We start from the raw sequence: 18,931 nt of genomic DNA, 5'->3' as shown, positions 1-18,931 counted from the left end.
AGAAAGAGTGAGAACAAGAAGCCAGATGGGAATCTATGATAGCAGGCAAGATAAGACATGGCAGAGGATGGACTGGAGTGGTGACAGTGGAGGTGATAAAAAGTGGTCATATCAGCATATATTCTGTCAGGTCTTACTGACAGGTTGGACGGGGAATGAGGGAAAGAGAGGAGTCAAGGATGACTCCTAGGGCTTCTCTCAGACCTGACCTAGTTCAGGAGTATGAAATGAGGAAACAAGCATATGAAGATATGCTCCTCATCAGCCACTCCTTTTGGAGACCAAGCCTCTTGGGCCATCAGACCTCAGCCTAAATCCTCAAACCATCCACTGGCATCTAACCCAAATTACAGACATAATCATAGGAAGAAATGAAAAGTTTCCTGCATATACACCTTCCATGCATATACTGATCCAGTGACAGTAAACTCCCAGGATGGAAATACTAGGGATTCTGAAACTGGTCTAAGGCCCTTGAACACCCCAAAATTACATTTTGATTACGGATTAAAGGGGCAAAAGGCCCTTGCTAGGCTTGGCAAATGTGCAGCACATGCATCACCTCCCCCTATTCAGCCCATGAGCCTATTGCTAATCAACAACGTCATTCTTTTTTTTTTTTTAAAGAAGATGTTGGGGGTAGGAGTTTATTAATTAATTTATTTATTTTTTCTGTGTTCATTTCTGTGCGAGGGCTTTCTCTAGATGTGGCAAGCGGGGGCCACTCTTCATCGTGGTGCGCGGGCCTCTCACTATGGCGGCCTCTCTTGTTGCGGAGCACGGGCTCCAGACGCGCAGGCTCAGTAGTTGTGGCTCACGGGCCTAGTTGCTCCGCGGCATGTGGGATCTTCCCAGACCAGGGCTCGAACCCATGTCCCCTGCATTAGCAGGCAGATTCTCAACCACTGTGCCACCAGGGAAGCCCCAACGTCATTCTTTTTTTTTTTTTTTTTTTTTTGCGGTACACAGGCCTCTCACTGTTGTGGCCTCTCCCGTTGTGGAGCACAGGCTCCAGACGCGCAGGCTCAGCGGCCATGGCTCACAGGCCCAGCCGCTCCGTGGCATGTGGGATCTTCCCGGACCGGGGCACGAACCCGTGTCCCCTGCATCGGCAGGCGGACTCTCAACCACTGCGCCACCAGGGATGCCCCCCAACGTCATTCTTATTCGTTGAGACTGGATGCTACCTCACACTCCTTATCAACACAACACTTCACACAACCACTACCAATTAATCAGTGAGCTGACAGAAGATTGCCACTCTGGCTTCTGATTTATCATAACAGTTTAGTTCTTCAAGATCAGACACATCCTTAGGTATCCTTTGACAATCTCCTATCTGGGACAGTTTTCAGCCACATTATGAATGAAGCAGGAAAGGAAATATATTTATTAAGTTTTGACCTGAACACTTTACATAAGACTGTGTTGTCATGTTTCAGTAGAGTTCATCTTTGATGACAATGTTAATCACACCCAGGCACACTCAGGCATCCAGTGCTTTCTAGTCACCTAACTTCCCACTGTGCTGTCCCTAAGGGTTCTGCCATTGCTGAGTGATTCTGTATGCCTCACACCTTTGCTTACCACCTTCCCAACCAGGACTCCCATTTCTCCATTCTCCCTGCATGTGATACTAGTTGGTAATAGGTTAAACCATATACATTTAATCCTGATGTCATCTGGCTGACATGTAATGCCCCCTTTCCCACAAAATAGTGCCTTAACCCAGCAAAATGGACCACTCTGTAATACCTTTAAGGTTATCATGCTAATAATGGGGATTTCTGGAAATGTGACAGAACTTCTGCACAGAAAGGTATTTCAGGGCGTGAGGGACATCTGGGACAGAAGGGGTTTTAGCACTTTTACGAGCATGACACTGGAAAGCCAAGAGTCCAGGAGGGTTCCCCATCTAACATTTCATGCCATAGAAAGCCAGCCCAAGATAAAGGAAGGGAGCCCTGCTAAGAACCACTTTTAACAATCTTTGGGGCAGAAGAAAATTAATACACTATCCTGATTCTTCCAAAACTCTTCTACTAATTCTGCACTCAACTTCTAGGTATTACTTGGAATCAATTTCATCCACACCAAACTACAGGATAAAGAAGCTCAGAAGGGAAATTTCTTAACCGTGTATAGTACGCTGACCACATCCTGCCCAGAAAGGAGGGGCTGAGCTGTGGGTCACTGCCCAAGGCATCTAAATGCACAGGCCTTCTTGGTTGTTTATTTTATTTGGGGCCTATGCACTTCGACTTTTGAGAAAATTCTGTCACCATTATCAAGATAATCTTTCTTACACTTTGGGGAGTTTAACCCTACCCACACAGATAGAATGACTCACCCTGGAGGGGTCTGAGTTGGTGTCTGGTAAGGCAGTGAGATTAAACAACTGCTTTAAAGAGCAGTGTCCTAAATTATCCCTGTAGCAATTGTCTCTATGAAGAAAGGCCCAGAGAGAGCATCCAGATATTATTTCACAGATACCTGAGACCAAGTCCCAGCAGAAAATAATGGCATACTCAAATTGTGTAATATGAAGAGAGTTTATGATAAAGAGACTCTTTTCAGAGAAGTGGTCTGGGTATGGGGAAACAAGAAATAGAGTAGCACTAGGGGCTAGCAATGGCTGTACTCCCCTTACTGTCCCTAGGCCTGAAGAGGCAATGGGAAGGAGCCGTTTCCAAGGAGAGAGAGAATTATGAAGAGAGGGTCCCTAACAGGAGGTAGGGGCTATGACTCACAGTATGGGGACCCAGATAGTCCACACTGTCCCCACAGGAAGGGAGTCAGAGGAATAAATACTCCAATTTCACTCTTATCTGATTGCCAGATCTCCTGCTGGTGCCTCCAACTGGCCAATTCCAACAGGAAGCCCAGGGCAAGGAAGCAGTCCACAGGTCAGCCTCCCAGGGCACAGAGCTAGGAGGAGAAGGGTGACCACTGGATCTAGAAGGGGTAATCAGAAGACATGCAGCAGATATGGTACATGTGTAACTCAAATTCAAGAAACTCAAATCCAAGAAAAGGAAGACATCTCTTTAAGCCTTCTCTAGCTCTAAAATTCTTTAGCTCTAAATATATTTATCATTTTATTACATAACCTGGTATTTTTTCTTTCCAGATTACCCAAGTACTCCTTTAAAAGAATGTATCCAAATCCAGGGTGGAAAATGGGCTTTATCTCACATGTCACGTGTTTATCTCACATACGTCACATGTCAGTATGGGTCATACCTGCCTTCACTGTCTAGTTGAGGATTAGAAGGTCCCACTGGGCTCAGCAGGAAGATGTGCTGTGTTGATGAGTAACGTCTGCCATGAACTCCAGAAGGGCAAGGTGCAGAGAACTTCTCATATTAATATGAACCAAAGCAAAAGAAGAAATTGAGATAATTATCCAGATAATCTGGTTTAAAATAAATTTATCCAAAATATTCCGTTTAAGTGTATGTTTATGTGTTTGTGTATAAATTCAATCTCTCTGCTTTATCCAGTACAAAAAACCTTTTTTATGAGTATTGCATGTACTATATCATGTCAGTTTCTAGAAGCATGAACAGTTGAAACGTTTGACTTTATCCTATTTTTATGGCTTTTGTGTGTTCACGTGTTCAAACAGCATTGATGATCTTACAAAATGACTTGTTCCTTTTATGTTTACTCTCTAGATTTACACAGTCCAATATGGTAACCATGAACCATGTATAGCCACTTAAATTTAATTAGAATTAAAAAAAATTCAGCTCCTCAGCCACACTAGCCACATTTCAAGTACTCAGTAGGCACATATTGGACAGCACAAATACAGGCTGGTTCCGTCACTGCAGAAAGTTCTATTGGAAGATGCTGCTCTAGATCCCAAGGCTAATTGTTGGACACAATGAAAATGATGGGTCTCTGAGTATCACTTAGGCATTTCAATAATCCCATTACACCAGGCAACCAGCTAAACACTTTATAAACATTATCTCATTTAATTGTTTTTTTGTTTGTCTTTCGTGGTGAGACCACTTAAGATCTGCTCTCAGGAAATTTCAAGTATACAATATGGTATTATTAACTATAGACACCATTCTGTACATTAGATGTACATTAGATCCTTAGAACTTCATCTTATAACTGAAAGTTCACACGCTTTGACCTAACATCTCCCTACTTCCCACTCTAATAGCCCCTGGCAGCCACCATTCTACTCTCTGTTTCTATGAGATGGGCTTCTTTGTTTTTAGATTCCACATATAAGTGATACCATACAATATTTGTCTTTATCTGGCTTATTTCACTTAACAGAATGCTCTCCAGATTCATCCGCATTGTCGTAAATGGCAGTATTTCCTTCTTTTTTTATGGCTGAGTAATATTCCATCGTGTATATATATATATACACACCACATCTTCCTTATCCATTCATCTGTTGACGGACACATAGGTTGTAGCCATATCTTGGCTACTGTGAATAATGATGCAATGATCATGGAAGCACATTCCTTCCAGATCATTATTTCACGTCATTCAGATATATATACTCAAGAGTGGGATTTCTGGATCATATAGTAGTTGTATTTTTAATTTCTTGAGGACCCTCCATACTGTTTTTCAAAATGGCTGCAATAATTTACTTTCCCACCAACAGTGCACAAGGTTTCCCTTCTCTCCACGTCCTCACCAACATTTGCTATTTCTTGTCTTTTTGATAACAGTCATCCTAACAAGTATGAGGGGATATCTCATCGGGGTTTTGATTTTTGCATTTCCCTAATGATTAGTGATGTTAAGCACCTTTTCATGTACCTATCGGTCATTTGCATGTCTTCTCTGGAAAAAAGTCTATTCAGGTCCTTTACCCAATATCTCACTTAATCCTCACAACCATCCTGTGACAGAGGAATTCTCACTCTCACATTGTAGACAAGGCCAAGAGAGGTAAAGTAACTTATCCCATAACCACAGGTAGTAATTAAAACAGCTCAGATTCAAAACTAGATCTTCCTGACATCAGAGCTCATGCTCTTTACCATTATACCTGCACCTGCAAAAGAAATAGCAATTCTATTGAGTAATTCACTTGGTTTTCTGTTTAACACCTGACACTCCCTAGAAATATTAACTAAGTTAATATACAATTTGTTTTCAAAACCAGCTTACTTCCTTACATAATATATTGTCACCTGTTGTTCATAATATATGATAAAGAAAAATATGAGATGTTCTTGAATTAACTTTTTCTCCATTTGTCGTATTGTGAATATGAACTAGTAAGTAAATAAATGATTGTCTTAATACTTGTTCCATCAGTATCAGTCAGGGTCCCATCAAGAAACAAATGGCATATTCAAACTGATTAACTGAGGAAAGTTTAACAAAGTGATGACCATTTATCAAGGTGCAGCGTTTAGGAGAGCGAACAAGGACAAGTACATACCCCATGGTAAACAAGAGTGGGAAGCCATTACTACCTAAAGCCTACGGTGGGGGAGGAGCAAGGAAGGGAGCACTTTCTGGAGCCAGAGAAGGCAGCCGTGTGGAGAAGGCAACTGATGGAAGCTGTGGCCTTTTGTAGAGGGACACAATGAACTTAGAGTGACTCAGCAGACAGAGCCACCTCACTCACCAACTAGCCTCCACAGTGAGGGCAAGGTTGTCCACTGAGACAGTGTATACAGTGCAGCTTTCTGGGCTACCCAGAAAGATGGACAAGAGTGGAGAAAGGGCACATACAGAAGATACTGTACATATTATCTGTTAGTGTTGTTTGGAAAAAGGCTAAGAACTGTGATGTGTGAGGCTAATGTCAAAGGGAATAAGTTGACTAACAACAGACTTCCTTATCTCCTAGAGAGTCACTTATGGACAATTAGATCCTTAAGGTAGAAGAAATGCCCAACCTCAGGCCCAGGAAGGCCATGGGTCTCTTCCCATCACCAGTTCAAGTACAGTAACTGCATACTGTACTTCACTAAGGGATTTCTTTCACGCCATGGCAAAGGACAGGGTAACTATATCATGGGGCTAATCTGAAGCAAACAGGGACTTACCAAGAACATTTGCCTGACTGTAAAGGCTGTTACATTAGTGACTCAAGAATTGGCAATAAGAGTCACAATACTGAGAATGAGGACCATGGGTGGTCTTAATTCTAGGGCCATTTCTATGAGCTGCCAAATTTAGCTTTGGGGACTAATCTTTAACTCACTATTTTATTAAGTGCCTACTAAGTCGCAGATACCGGCAATCAGTCACCCAGTTCATCTCATTATTCCTGGGCATACCATTCCCTTTTCTTTAGTTATGACTTGGTACATGCTTCTCCCTTTCTCTGATACCCCCTCCTGGACCTGGTCCAGTAAGCTCCTACCCTTACTTCAAAACCCACCTTGGGGACCACATCCACTGGGAAACCTTTCCAATTTCTACCCTGAAGGCTGAGGGGCTCCTTCCCTGGGATCCCTACAGCTCTTGGCTCATCCTGCTATTACAGTGGGTGTCAGAATCTTTTTACATGTCTGTCTCCTCAGCTTGATGGAAGCCAGTGTTTAGCTTGGGAAAGGTTGGTTTTAATTAAATTTTAGTATATAAGTATCTTTCAACGGCACTGTGTTAGGCATTGTGGGACTAGGTGTGGGAGTAATGGCAATATGGGAGGAAAGAAGTAGATAAATAAAGAGTAAAGAGGGATGGGCTTCCCTGGTGGCGCAGTGGTTGAGAGTCCGCCTGCCGATGCAGGGGACACGGGTTCGTGCCCCGGTCCAGGAAGATCCCACATGCCGCGGAGCGGCTGGGCCCATGAGCCATGGCCGCTGAGTCTGCGCGTCCGGAGCCTGTGCTCCGCAACGGGAGAGGCCGCAACAGTGAGAGGCCCGCGTACCGCAAAAAAAAAAAAAAAAAAATAGAGTAAATAGGGGACTTTCCTGGTGGTCCAGTGGTAAAGAATCCACCTTCCAATGCAGGGGACACGGGTTTGATCCCTGGTCAGGGAACTAAGATGCCACAGGGCAACTAAGCCCACGCGCCACAACTACTGAGCTCGCGCGCCTCAACTAGAGAGGCTGTGTGCCGCAAACTACAGAGCCCACGCACCCTGGAGCCCACGTGCCACAACTAGAGAAGAGAAAATCCACATGCCACAACTAGAGAGAAACCCCCGCTGCCACAAAAGATCCCACATGCCTCAATGAAGATCCCACGTGCCGCAACTAAGACCCAACACAGCCAAAAATAAATATTTAAAAAAAAAGAGTAAATAAAGTCCCTGACCCCTGCCCTCAAAAGAAAGATAATCAGATAAAATACAGGCTGTCCAGATAAATTTGAATTTCAGATAAGCAACAGAATTTTTAATATAACTTTCAAAATATATCTCATGCAAAATGGAACATCATATACTAAAAAAGTATTTGTTTATCTAAAATTCAAATATAAGTGGGTATTCTGTATTTAATTTGTTAAATCTGAAAACCCTGTGTTGAAAGGACTCATCCTCTAGTTGACGATATAAGATGTGACTACATGGGCCATTAGTACTATCAGGCAGAGCATACTAAGAACACAAGAGTGTTGTGGTTTAGGGAGTGCTAGGAGAGACCCTGGTGGCACAGGCCTGGATCAAGCCCTCCCTTTTTTTCACTACAAAGAGTTCCTGCCAATAAACTTGGCTTCTCTCTGGCTACCCCAGCTTACAGAAGCATGGTGTGATTGAAAGCACCCTGGATTTGAAATAGAAGATCTGGACTTAAGTCACAGACAAAACACCGACCAGCTGTGTGACTTTCAGGAAGTCACTAAACTTCTCTGAGTACCATTTTCCTTTCCCATAACTGAAAAACTCAGAACCAACTTAAAAAAAAAAAAGGAGAGGGGAGTCCTTATGTACTTGGGGATATCTCATATGGGACATACTCGGAGAAAAATTAGAATTTTCCTGTAGAAGATTCATCCATTGCCCCACCTTTCTTTGCCTCCCATTACTGACAGACACTGGCCTCTACGCATGAGCCAAAAATTAATACTTATTCTATGCCTCATCCCTCAGAATCTTCTATATCAGAGGTCAGCAAGCTTTTTCTGTAAAGGGCCCTAAAATAAATATTTTAGGCCTGGCAGGCCATCTAATTTACAAATTATAAACTATTTTAGGCTTTTCAAGTTTCTGTTGTATCCACTCAACTCTTCTATTATAGCGTGAAAGCAGCCAAGGATCATACGTAAACAAACGGGTGTGGCTGTGTTCCAACACTACAGTATTATGGACACAAAAGTAGAATTTCATATACTTTTCATGTGTTGTGAAATATTATTCTGCTTCTCCTGATTTTGAAAAATCTTATAAAATGCAAATAACCATTTTTAGCTCCCAGGTCAGGCTGCAAGAAAACAGACAGTGGGCCAGATTTGACCCTGGGGGTGGGTGGAGGGGGGTATGCCCAGCCCTGTTCTATGTAACTGAATTGTTAACCCATGATAAACATTTCACCCTGGAGGGATGTTTCATCTTCTACAATTTGTGCCCTAGAGCAGAGCTGGGAAAAGAGCTGGTCTGAGTTCTTAACCAGCCCTGGCCTCTGCTGTAAACTTGCAGTGTGAATCCGGAGAAATTATGTCACTACTTCCTGTCTCATCCTTCATCTGTTTAAAAAAAAAAAAAAACCAAAACAGGGTGAGGGGGCATTATATTTAGCAAGCTATTAAATAAAGTGGTTGGGAAATACAAATGAGGTAAGTAAGGACAGACACTTAGCAGGGACGGTCCAAGTGTTGAGTAATACTGAAAATATATGGCAAGAGAAATAGAGAAATCAAATTGCTTTCCTTGTAAATTTTCCACCACGATGTTTTTACTTCATGGAAAGCAGAGTAAGGTGTGAGGTCATTTTTCCTTCACACACAATTCACTTTCATGGAGTTTGTAAAAAAGGAGAAGTTTCTCTCAACAGAGAAGTCTCGACGCCTGACTGAGCCAGAAGGGAGCATTTTCTCACAAAGGCCATTTCTGTCCCTCCCCTGCTCCTCCCCTCTCTTCCCACACTTCTCCCCACCCCCATCTCAGCTACTCTGAGCATATCCCACCTTTCCTAGTTATAAAGAGACCCCGTCTTGAGTCTTTTCTTCTGCAGGATTGTGGTGCTAATAAATACCAGGTATATCGTGAAGCCAGGAACCCAACACAAACACAATGCTTAGAAATCATTGCTGTTTTGATGAGGTGATATCAAAAAGATAGAAAAAAAATGTTTTTAATTCTTAATTTTTTTCAATTCTTTTTTTAATTCTTAATTTAAAAATTCTTTAAAAAATTTTTAAAATTCTTTAAGTTTTAACTCTTAAAACTTAGAGTACAAAGTGCCAGGTAAACAATGATACAGAAAACCCAATATAGAGAAGAAGGTGCTTGTTTCAGTAACCTGGGAATCTTTTGCTGGTGAGACATGGCAATCAACTTTAGATGACAATCCTAGGCAGTTTAGGAAAAAGGGCCCTTCAGGTGACATGAGGGGAAAAGATCAGGTTTTTATAGAAGTAGAAAGCAACCACCAGAATGGAATGATAATTAGAGATAATTGTAGTCAAGTATAACGGTGCCAGAATCCTGGTGTCTACCCAGCAAGTACAGTCGAACCTCTCTTTTAATCACTTCAGACATGCCATTTTCATTTCTTAGCTGGTGAATCTTTCACAATCTCAGTGTATCTATAGAGCATTTTGGTTCAACCAAGGTCAAAGAAAGTAGGAGGTGCATCTGCCATAGAACCTCCCATTCCCTCTCAGATGCTTAAGTAAGTGGCTTAAGAGAAGCAGTGTGGAGCACAAAATGGATCGCCAGGATTCAAGACCTGGTCTTGCCCCTTTTAAGCCAAGTGAATGTCAGCATTTGAACTCCTTTGAGCCTCAGTTCCTTTATGCGTAGAATGGGGATCATGCTCTGTTTTACCTAACACACAGCTCTGTTGTGAAGCTCAAACAGCATGACACATAAAAAGGGCTTTGCAAATTATAAAAACAGAAGTGCTTTCTATGATTATTATTGTTATTGAAGAAGGAATAGTTTGGATCAACTGCTAAGTTATTGAACAGCTGCTTCAGTTAGTTGAACAGATGGTTTTAAGGGTTAATAAGCACATGTCTTGGTCATCGCTTAGGCCTAATGAGTCAGCGCCCAAGAGCACGAGGCCCAGATCATGGGCTGCATGGGACCAGCTCATCTGACTTGAAGAGCAGGAGCTTCCAAGTTAAAGAAATCTGGAGTTGAATTCCATATCTACCCCTTAATTCACTAGGGAAGTCCCTTATCCTATCCAAGCCTCACTTTCCCCAACCCTAAAATTGGGACATTAATACTATCTTTTTTTTTTTTTTGAATACTTTAAAATTTATTGAAATTTTTAATGGTATATTTATGTAAACACCTCATATGCAATTAAAAACAATGTGTATTCTGCTTTCATTGGGTGGAGTGTTGTATAAATGTCAAATAGATAATATTGGTTTATATATTTATTCAGGTCTTTTTATCCTTACTAATTTTTGATGTGCTTGTTCTATTACTGGGAGAGGAATGTTGAAGTCTGATTAAAAAGGTGGATTTGTCTATTTTGCCTTTTAGTTTGAGTAGTTTTTGTTTTATACATTTTGAAGCTCTGTTATTAGGCATATCGTATTTAAGATTTCTCTCCTTTTGATGATTTAACTCTTATAAAATTAGGTTATGAAATATTTCTTTTGCTCTGATACTTTGTGCTCTAAAAATCTTCTTTGTGTTATATTAATATAGTCAGTCTAAATTTCTTTGAAATATCATTTACTTGGTATCTTTTTCCTATCCTTTTTTTTTTTTAAACATCTTTATTGGGTATAATTGCTTTACAATGGTGTGTTAGTTTCTGCTTTATAGCAAAGTGAATCAGTCATACATAAACCTATGTTCCCATATGTCTTCCCTCTTGCATCTCCCTCCCTCCCACCCTCCCTACATTAATACTATCTTGAAGGGTTGTTGTGAGACTCAGAGATAACATAAATAATCTCTGGTACGTAGTATGTTTTTCATAAATAGGAACAAGTACTGTAAAGGGAAGAGGCAATAGCTTTAACCCTTACCAGCTATTTTATAAATGCATGTGGAGTTTGCATATGTGGACAATCTGCTCAATTCTATTTCTATTTCTTGAAAAAAAATCCAAAGGCATGGTCCACTGATGATGGTATTTGTACCTAAAAATGACAGCACATTATAAACTGACTTCTTTCAGTTACATTTCTTATTATAATATAGTCTGTGAGATACACCAAAGAAAAACTTGATAATTTGATCTAAACTTGCCATAAGGCTGCCCCATGATCAAAACTGCCGATCCTCCCCATGCCCCAACACTGCCCCTTGTCTACCATAGTGAATCCTTTCCAAACTTCTGCTTCACTTTGCCCATATATGCAACCCAACACCCTAGCCAAACTGGACATCTCACTATTTCCCAAAGTAACCCTCTGCCTGGAAAGCCTAACACTGTACTAAATCACTTATCCCAGAAACAATGAGACACTGGATTTGTGTGCAAGAGGCATACTGGGGAGTTCTCAGGAAGACCTATGAGGAAGCAAGGGGTGCAGGATTGGGCAAAGGGAGACATTAAACCACGGTGAGGTTCCACAAATGAGGTCTTTAAATGATCCCACATGAAGCTCTAGAGCTGGTATGGCCCTTCAGGGATGTCATGATTGTGTCCACGGGCTGGTGCTCTACCCCACATTGACCAGTCACTGCAGGTGCGATTCCCTCAGGGAGGGGACATAACATTTGGCAAAGGGCAGTTCTCAGAGAGGGAGGCTGAGATCTGTCAGCGGCCAACCTTCCCTGCAGCTGGGCAATGTGTGTGCCCTGCTGAAGGGGCTTCTGCACAGCACCCCACCACATCCACTACTCCAATTTCCAAACTACTGTCCAGTCCTCAAGGCCCATATTCACCACTGCCTCACCATGAAGTCCCTCTGACCCTGTATTCTCTCTTTTCATACCTGAGATACAGCCACCATACCTACAAGACACTTCCAGGTGCCTCTGCCGTTACCACTGAGTTCAGAGGTCACAAAGCTCAAAACATATACTTGGTATTACTTCTCAAAATTCCAGTGAATGTAGAGAATGAGAAAGCTATACCCCTTAAACACATGCAGTGATGTGTGTTCTTCTTATAGTTAAAATTTCCAAGACCTCAGCACATTTAAGCATACTTAATTCTTCCTAGTCTGTCTGGTTCCTCATTTTGTTTATAGGAAAAAGTATTTCATTGGTAATGATACACTTCTATTCTTACACAATATCCATTGGGGTTTTCATTTCCTTTATTTGCTGAATAATTTTTCTTTGTAAGTATTCTCTTGAAAATATAGCACGAAGTACTATATACTAAAAGGAAAAAGTAAGACTAGATGAGCAGGGTCAAGTTAATAAGAAATCCTCCAAATTACACAAAATTACACAAAAGTATCGGCCATGAAGAAAATATGATTGTAAAGAGAACTCAGTATTCACTGTAAGTCTGCCTATCCAGCTCCCATTAGAAGTGAAGAAATGAAGATTAGTGTCATATTAATGCCATTATTTCACAAATCAAAATGACTTATTGGATGAAAAACATGAAAATGGTTGCTTTGCAATAAGTAGGTTATGTAAATGAATAAAATTGAGTAAAATGAATGAATGAAGCCAAATCCTTCTACCAAATGGAAGAGATATATGTGTGAAAGATGTAAGTATATTTATGTTTGTATGCATTTTTATACATAATAAAATATATAAAATATGTGCTTATATTATTTTGTATGTATTTATATATGTGTATGTGTATACATATGCATTAAGGGAATACACACATACACATGCTTCCCTAAAAAATTATATATAGCTCTTGTCTTTTGGGTAATTACACCACTTCACTCTGACAGCCCATTGCAGAGTGAAGGGCTGAAGTATCTCCAGCTCTAAGTCAACAGTATGGCTGTCTGCATATGATCCCTCCAATGCTTCCAAATCTACAACACCCTATACAGCATCACTGTTAGACCCAGGCAAGTGGCCCACCCCCATAAGACTGGGCTGCCAGGATGGTGTTGGTCTACTGATTTTTTTATGATTTGCTCACATTGGACATAGGATCATTCGGGTTGTGGAGTAACTGTCCACTTTTGGGCTTGAGCCTGGCATTTGTGGGTCTGCCAGTGTCCCCACTGCAGTGCTGCCTCCAGTCTACAGAACCCCAGGTTTGGGGAGGCAGCAGTAGGCATCCTTTATCCTGTGTGAGCCACCCTTCCACCCTCGCTGCTGGCGCAAGGGTGACTACCCCACTCCCACATGCTCCTTGCCACATGTCTGCAAGTCCTCAGGAGTGGCCTCATTCATCTTCTCCAAGGTTTTTGGAGACTGTTACTCCACAAATGGAGTAAAATGGCCACAGACCCTTGTAATAGATCATACTGCATTGTATTTTCCAAGGTTGGCCATTTTGTGGGAATGGGACCACTCTTCTCACTGGGCCCAGAGGACCCTCTCCTATCATCAACACTGAAAGAGATCACTAGGAATGCAGTAATTGCATCCTAAAATAATCAAGAGAAGACATGGATGAAAAATCTGTTATTCTATATTTACACTATAAAATTACAAATGGTAAATTTAACATGACCCAAAAAATGAATTATTGTTCCCATTTTTCTGTATACTCTGGGTAAAACTTACATTTGTGGTCATCAGCAAAAAAAGCATGGTAATGATCCTTTAGAGTCATTGGAGGCCAATATTTATAGGCAGCACAATGGAGGATGAAGTGCCATGAGTAATGATATGACCAGCACTAAATAAATGGTTATTAGAGACCTACCCACATTGCTTCAATACAAACAGACTCCAAAGAGCTATGGCTTTGTGAATAATAACATACTCCTCACCTTTTTCCTATTGTGGGAGATATGAAGTTAGACAGGAATGGTGTATTTGACAAAAAAGAAAACAGAGAGGTGGTTCCTAAACCTTAACAGGAAGACATGGTCCCTAGACACCATGAAGAATCTTCACATGCACTGAATGGACAGCAAACAAATATGTAAGTACCACTTCTTTACACATTATTCTAAATTTTCATTGATAAATCACTATGCCTCAAATGGGCACATTAATTTTATGTTGTTTAGTCAAATTGTTTAAATAGACAGGGCCTTGCAAAAAAATATTTTCCCATGTACAGCCTCAAGATGACCCTAATCCCGTACGAATTTTTAAAAATCACCCTGAAACCTAGAGATACTGAATGAACAATAACTTTCACAAGCCCTTTTTTTAGGGCAGCAAATTCTCTTAACACTCCAGATTGTGATGAATATCATTATTAGTGTCAGATGATATTCTGTATCAAAACAATGAAATGTCTTCCAATGGAATTTTTGAAAAATATATTGACTCTTAAAATCAAATGTTGAGACCAGTGAGACCATTTCCCTTGCACCATATGTCAGTCATATTCCCCCAGGCTCTCCGTTCTTACCTATTTTTGTTATCCACTACTTAAAGCAAAAAATCTATAATTATTTTAAATTTCAAATATAGGTAATTCATATTTAAAGACAACCGAGAATAGCACTGACCCAAAATGCTCATTACATCTGACTCGGCTGCCTCATTTCTTCTTTTGTCCCTCCCACCTTCAAGTAATCTAAATAGACCAATGAAAATGTTTCCTCGTTTTCATAACTTCCTGAAAAAAGGCTCCATCACTCTGTCCAGTCACTCATTCCAAAGTCTAACAATGATCACACTGCTTCCATATGAGGCACTCATCCTTGATCTGATGAACATATCTCTGGATTGATTGTTCAGGTCTCTGAAGCCCTAACCAGAGACATGCAATGACTCCATCCTAGTCTATATAGGCAAATAAAACATTTTTTAAGGAGTGAGTATCTTTTCCAAAAGATCATCCCTTAAATTCCTCTGAATTTATCTGCTACTTTCAAGCATAGACTCAAAATACATAAAGTACTTCTTAATACTCTTAAAAATTCATTCCTAGACATGCTGATAAATATCTTCCCCAGAAGATTATTTAAGCCCTTTTGATTAACTCTGTGGTAAGCTATGAACATCAGTCTATTTCCTCTCTATTATTTTTGTTTTGGTTTTTATTCTTCTTCCACTTGCTGTTTTTCCTATTTGAAACTGAGGTCTCCCAATTTTAAGCCATGTGAAAGAAACATATTATTCAGCCTCTTATCTGCTGTGGGGTTTGCTTGACAGATTTTCTCAATCTCTACAAAGTAGGAAGGTGAAATTCCACTATGCCAGCTTGTAAGTCCAACTCCACTGTGGTAATATCACCACTGAGTCCTTCTTCCTAAGTCCCAGTCCTTAAAATTACAGAAGGACAGTTTCCCCTCAGAACTCCCCAAGATAATGCCTGATGGCTTTAGAGACTTTGGGGCACAGTCAACATCTAGATATGAGAAGTGAAAGCCAGAATGCAGTGATTCACATTTGCAGCAGTTATGAAGTTTACATGGTAAAAAATCAAGCTCTCTTTTACTCATTGTAAATGAACTTAAATCAATTCACTGATAACAGAAAACTTATGCCTAACAATCAAGGTAAATGTAGTCACTGGTTTATTCTAGAGTCCTGGAGAGGGAATCATCAGTCATTTCAGGATGCTCCCTTCCCTTTTTTTTTCCTTATCCCTAAGGGGTGATCCAAATTGGGGGAGGGGATTTTTTAAACTTCCCGCCATCAGGCCAAGGTCACCAGTAGGTGTGATACTCAAAATGTTTAACAAGCAATAAGATACAGGCACCAACCAGTCAAAACAGATAATAACTGTCACAACTGATAGGGCCTTGCTAGTGAGTACCAGGGGATGTCAACCCTGGCCATGAGCATCCATCCACACTGACTTCTAATGGAGCTTGTTCTTTGATCCTTGGAACCTACCACTATGGCATCCACAGTAGAAACACCTCCATCCTGTTCTGTTTTCAGGTTGATGGGTCCTCGAAGGTCACACAGAGGACTCCAGAGACTTTTGGATCACTTGACATCTAAATACGAGAAAGAAAAATTAGACTGTAATGATTCAAATTTGTAGCAATTATGAATTTTACACATTAAAAAATAGTAAATGCGAAAGACCATTCTTACAAACTACCTCAGGGGGATGAAAAATTTTTTTACTATCTGGCATTTCCTGGGGTTGCAGGCATTTTGGCATGCTGCTTTAGACTTTCTCTGCCTAGACCTTCCTGCTGCCTTTTATTATACTTTGCTGCTATAGCGCCATGATGGACTGGGAGACAACCTACAAGAATTGCTTTCTTTCTCTTGAGCTTCATTAGGAAGCAAGCTACATGGCCCCAAATTCATCCCACCCTAACCTATCCTATCCTATCCTTAGGTCCTCCAAAGTCTCAGTAGGAGAAGAACAGGGCACTAAACACTTGCTGCAGCTCCTCACCAGCCTCTCACCTCTATTTTCCTCCTGGATGACTCCTGCTCAAACCTGCTCTCCCTTGAGCAGGAAAACACTCATGAGCCATTCCTTCCCACTCTGTGGTTTGGCATAAACTCTATGCATTGAAACTTCCAGACTCTTAAGCTTTTGAATCTCAGGTTCTTGTAGTAAAAGTCTCAGCTTTCAAGAGTATTGTTACTGAGGACTTTAAAAAGTAAGCTCAGGGCTTCCCTGGTGGCGCAGTGGTTGGGAGTCCGCCTGCCAATGCAGGGGACACAGGTTCGTGCCCCGGTCCGGGAAGATTCCACATGCCACGGAGTGGCTGGGCCCGTGAGCCATGGCCGCTGGGCCTGTGCGTCCAGAGCCTGTGCTCCTCAGCGGGAGAGGCCGCAACAGTGAGAGGCCCATATACCGCAAAAAAAAAAAAAAAAAAAAAAAAAAAACAACAAAAAAGTAAGCTCAGAAACTCAACTGACTTTTAGGGATCAGCTATGTTAGCCTTCTCCTAAAGTAATGAATTCCACTGATACAGTGGGGTAGAGGGCTGCAAAGAAGGAAATTGTGAAAAACAACACACACACACACACACACACAAATTCCTCATTATCTCCAAACTGTATCCTTTGCACACATCTTGGGAGAAGTTCTTTCAATAACCAAGACAGAGACCTAGAGGCCTATAAAATAATTTACACTGGTAAAAACCAATTAATCCTTTTTGGCTTGTTGGAATTAAGATATACATATTGATACCTAATCAATAATTTGTGATAAAGATATTTAAAATACAAAATATCTTCATTAAGAAAATTCTACTCCATTTAATATACTACTTGTTCAGTGATCTCAACTCAAGGAAAATTCAAGACAGTACATCTATCCTCTACCGTTTTGTTTTTCCCCCAAGAAAATATTTCAAGAGACCACACTCCACATTTGTATCACCCTGTTCTAAAACCCTTCCTTCTGTAGAAGGAAGGAGGTGGCTTTAAGAACAGTTAAGATTTTTCACACTGAATTTTAGAAGCTGATGACATAAGTCAACACCTAAGGATGCTGACAATTTGCTTCTTTGTTTTTAACACTGGTTTAAAAGGAATACATTCCATCTTAGTCCCCCCCACCAATCCAGGAACTAAAATACATTTTTTATATATAATATAAATACTCAGTGTCTGAGGGAAGACTGAAAACAATGTTTAGTCTCCCAGTAATGTAGGCATTATCATCTTTCTCTGTCTTCCTTATAGCCAGGAGACGCAACATATCTTCGTGGCAGTAAAAGTGGAAAATGGACCAAAGACGAGGAAGAGGAAAGGAGGGGCACTTAATTTTGAACAGCACTTCACAAAAAACAATAACTCTTCCTCTGACCTCGGTTGACCCTGAAAACAACCTATGCCATAGGTGAAACCAGTATTACCATCACCATTTTACAGGTAATGAAACTGATGCGCATGAAGAGTGTGTCTCATACAAAGCCATGGAGTTTAAGTGATAAGCTATGAAAAACATAAATCCACTTATTCTGATTTCAAATCCCATACTCTTTTCACCAAAATACAACAGCATCCCCAATTAAATTCACATAGATTTGGAGGCTGTGACAATTCCTCTGAGAGACCATTCTCATCTATTAAAAAAAATTGTTTTTTTATGTATCTATTGAAGCTTACGGTCGAGAACACTTCTCCTCACCTATATGCATGTTTCTCCTCTTCCTTTAGAAAAGGAGACGTGTTCGAAATTTCTCAGCTTCTTTAGGTGAAGGGATATGACTGAGTTATGGTAAATGGATTGTGGAGAAAAATGATGCATACCACTTTTAAGCCTAGCCTCTTATGATCACTCTCACAATTAGCCATGTTCTTTTTCTTACCCCATTGGTTACCCAGATGCAAAGGAACCAGTGGAGAAAACTAGATGGAAGAAGTGAGGGTCACTGAACGGCTGCATGGAACAGCAATGGCCTGTGACACAAATGAAAAATAAGCCTTTAATGTGAAAGCCACTGACATGCTGGGGCTCTTTGTTAGACCACTAGTGATTTATCCTGACCAGTACAAAGAGCAAAGAAAATATCATATTTTAATGTCTAGGATACAGTGACACTGCATATTTTAAATGATAAAGAGCAGATGGGGGAAACTGTCTTTGATTTTTAGTGTTCTCGTATTTGACAATGAAAAATCCTAATGACTAACTAGTCCAGGATTGGTGAGTTTTATACACACACACACATTTTGCTTTATATTACACCAAATCATTCTTGGATAGAGTAAATTCAGGCTTTGAAAGGACAGAAACTAATATAAGTGGGGGAGGGGTCTTCTTGAAGAACATAAATTACAAATAAAATTAGGTACAAAAGTAAATATTATTGAGAATTAGAAAATAAATGACAACTGAAAATTTTTTAAGTGGACAAATATCATAAGCAT

The 18,931-nt window shown here is 40.6% G+C and overlaps 1 long non-coding RNA gene across 1 annotated transcript in view; it reads right to left on the bottom strand.

Annotated features, from left to right (window-relative positions):
• LOC132440001 (uncharacterized) overlaps positions 1-18,931 on the bottom strand; it is a 150,183-nt gene that overhangs the window by 87,602 nt on the left and 43,650 nt on the right. Inside the window, exon 2 of the long non-coding RNA XR_009522479.1 lies at positions 15,974-16,080. This is a non-coding gene — a long non-coding RNA (uncharacterized lncRNA). The remainder of the gene's footprint in view (positions 1-15,973; positions 16,081-18,931) is intronic.

This window comes from Delphinus delphis, chromosome 16 (genome assembly GCF_949987515.2).
Source record: "Delphinus delphis chromosome 16, mDelDel1.2, whole genome shotgun sequence".
Lineage (NCBI taxonomy): Eukaryota > Metazoa > Chordata > Mammalia > Artiodactyla > Delphinidae > Delphinus > Delphinus delphis.
The sequence above is the reverse complement of the archived record's forward strand: the minus strand, read 5'-3'. Positions and strand labels throughout refer to the sequence as shown.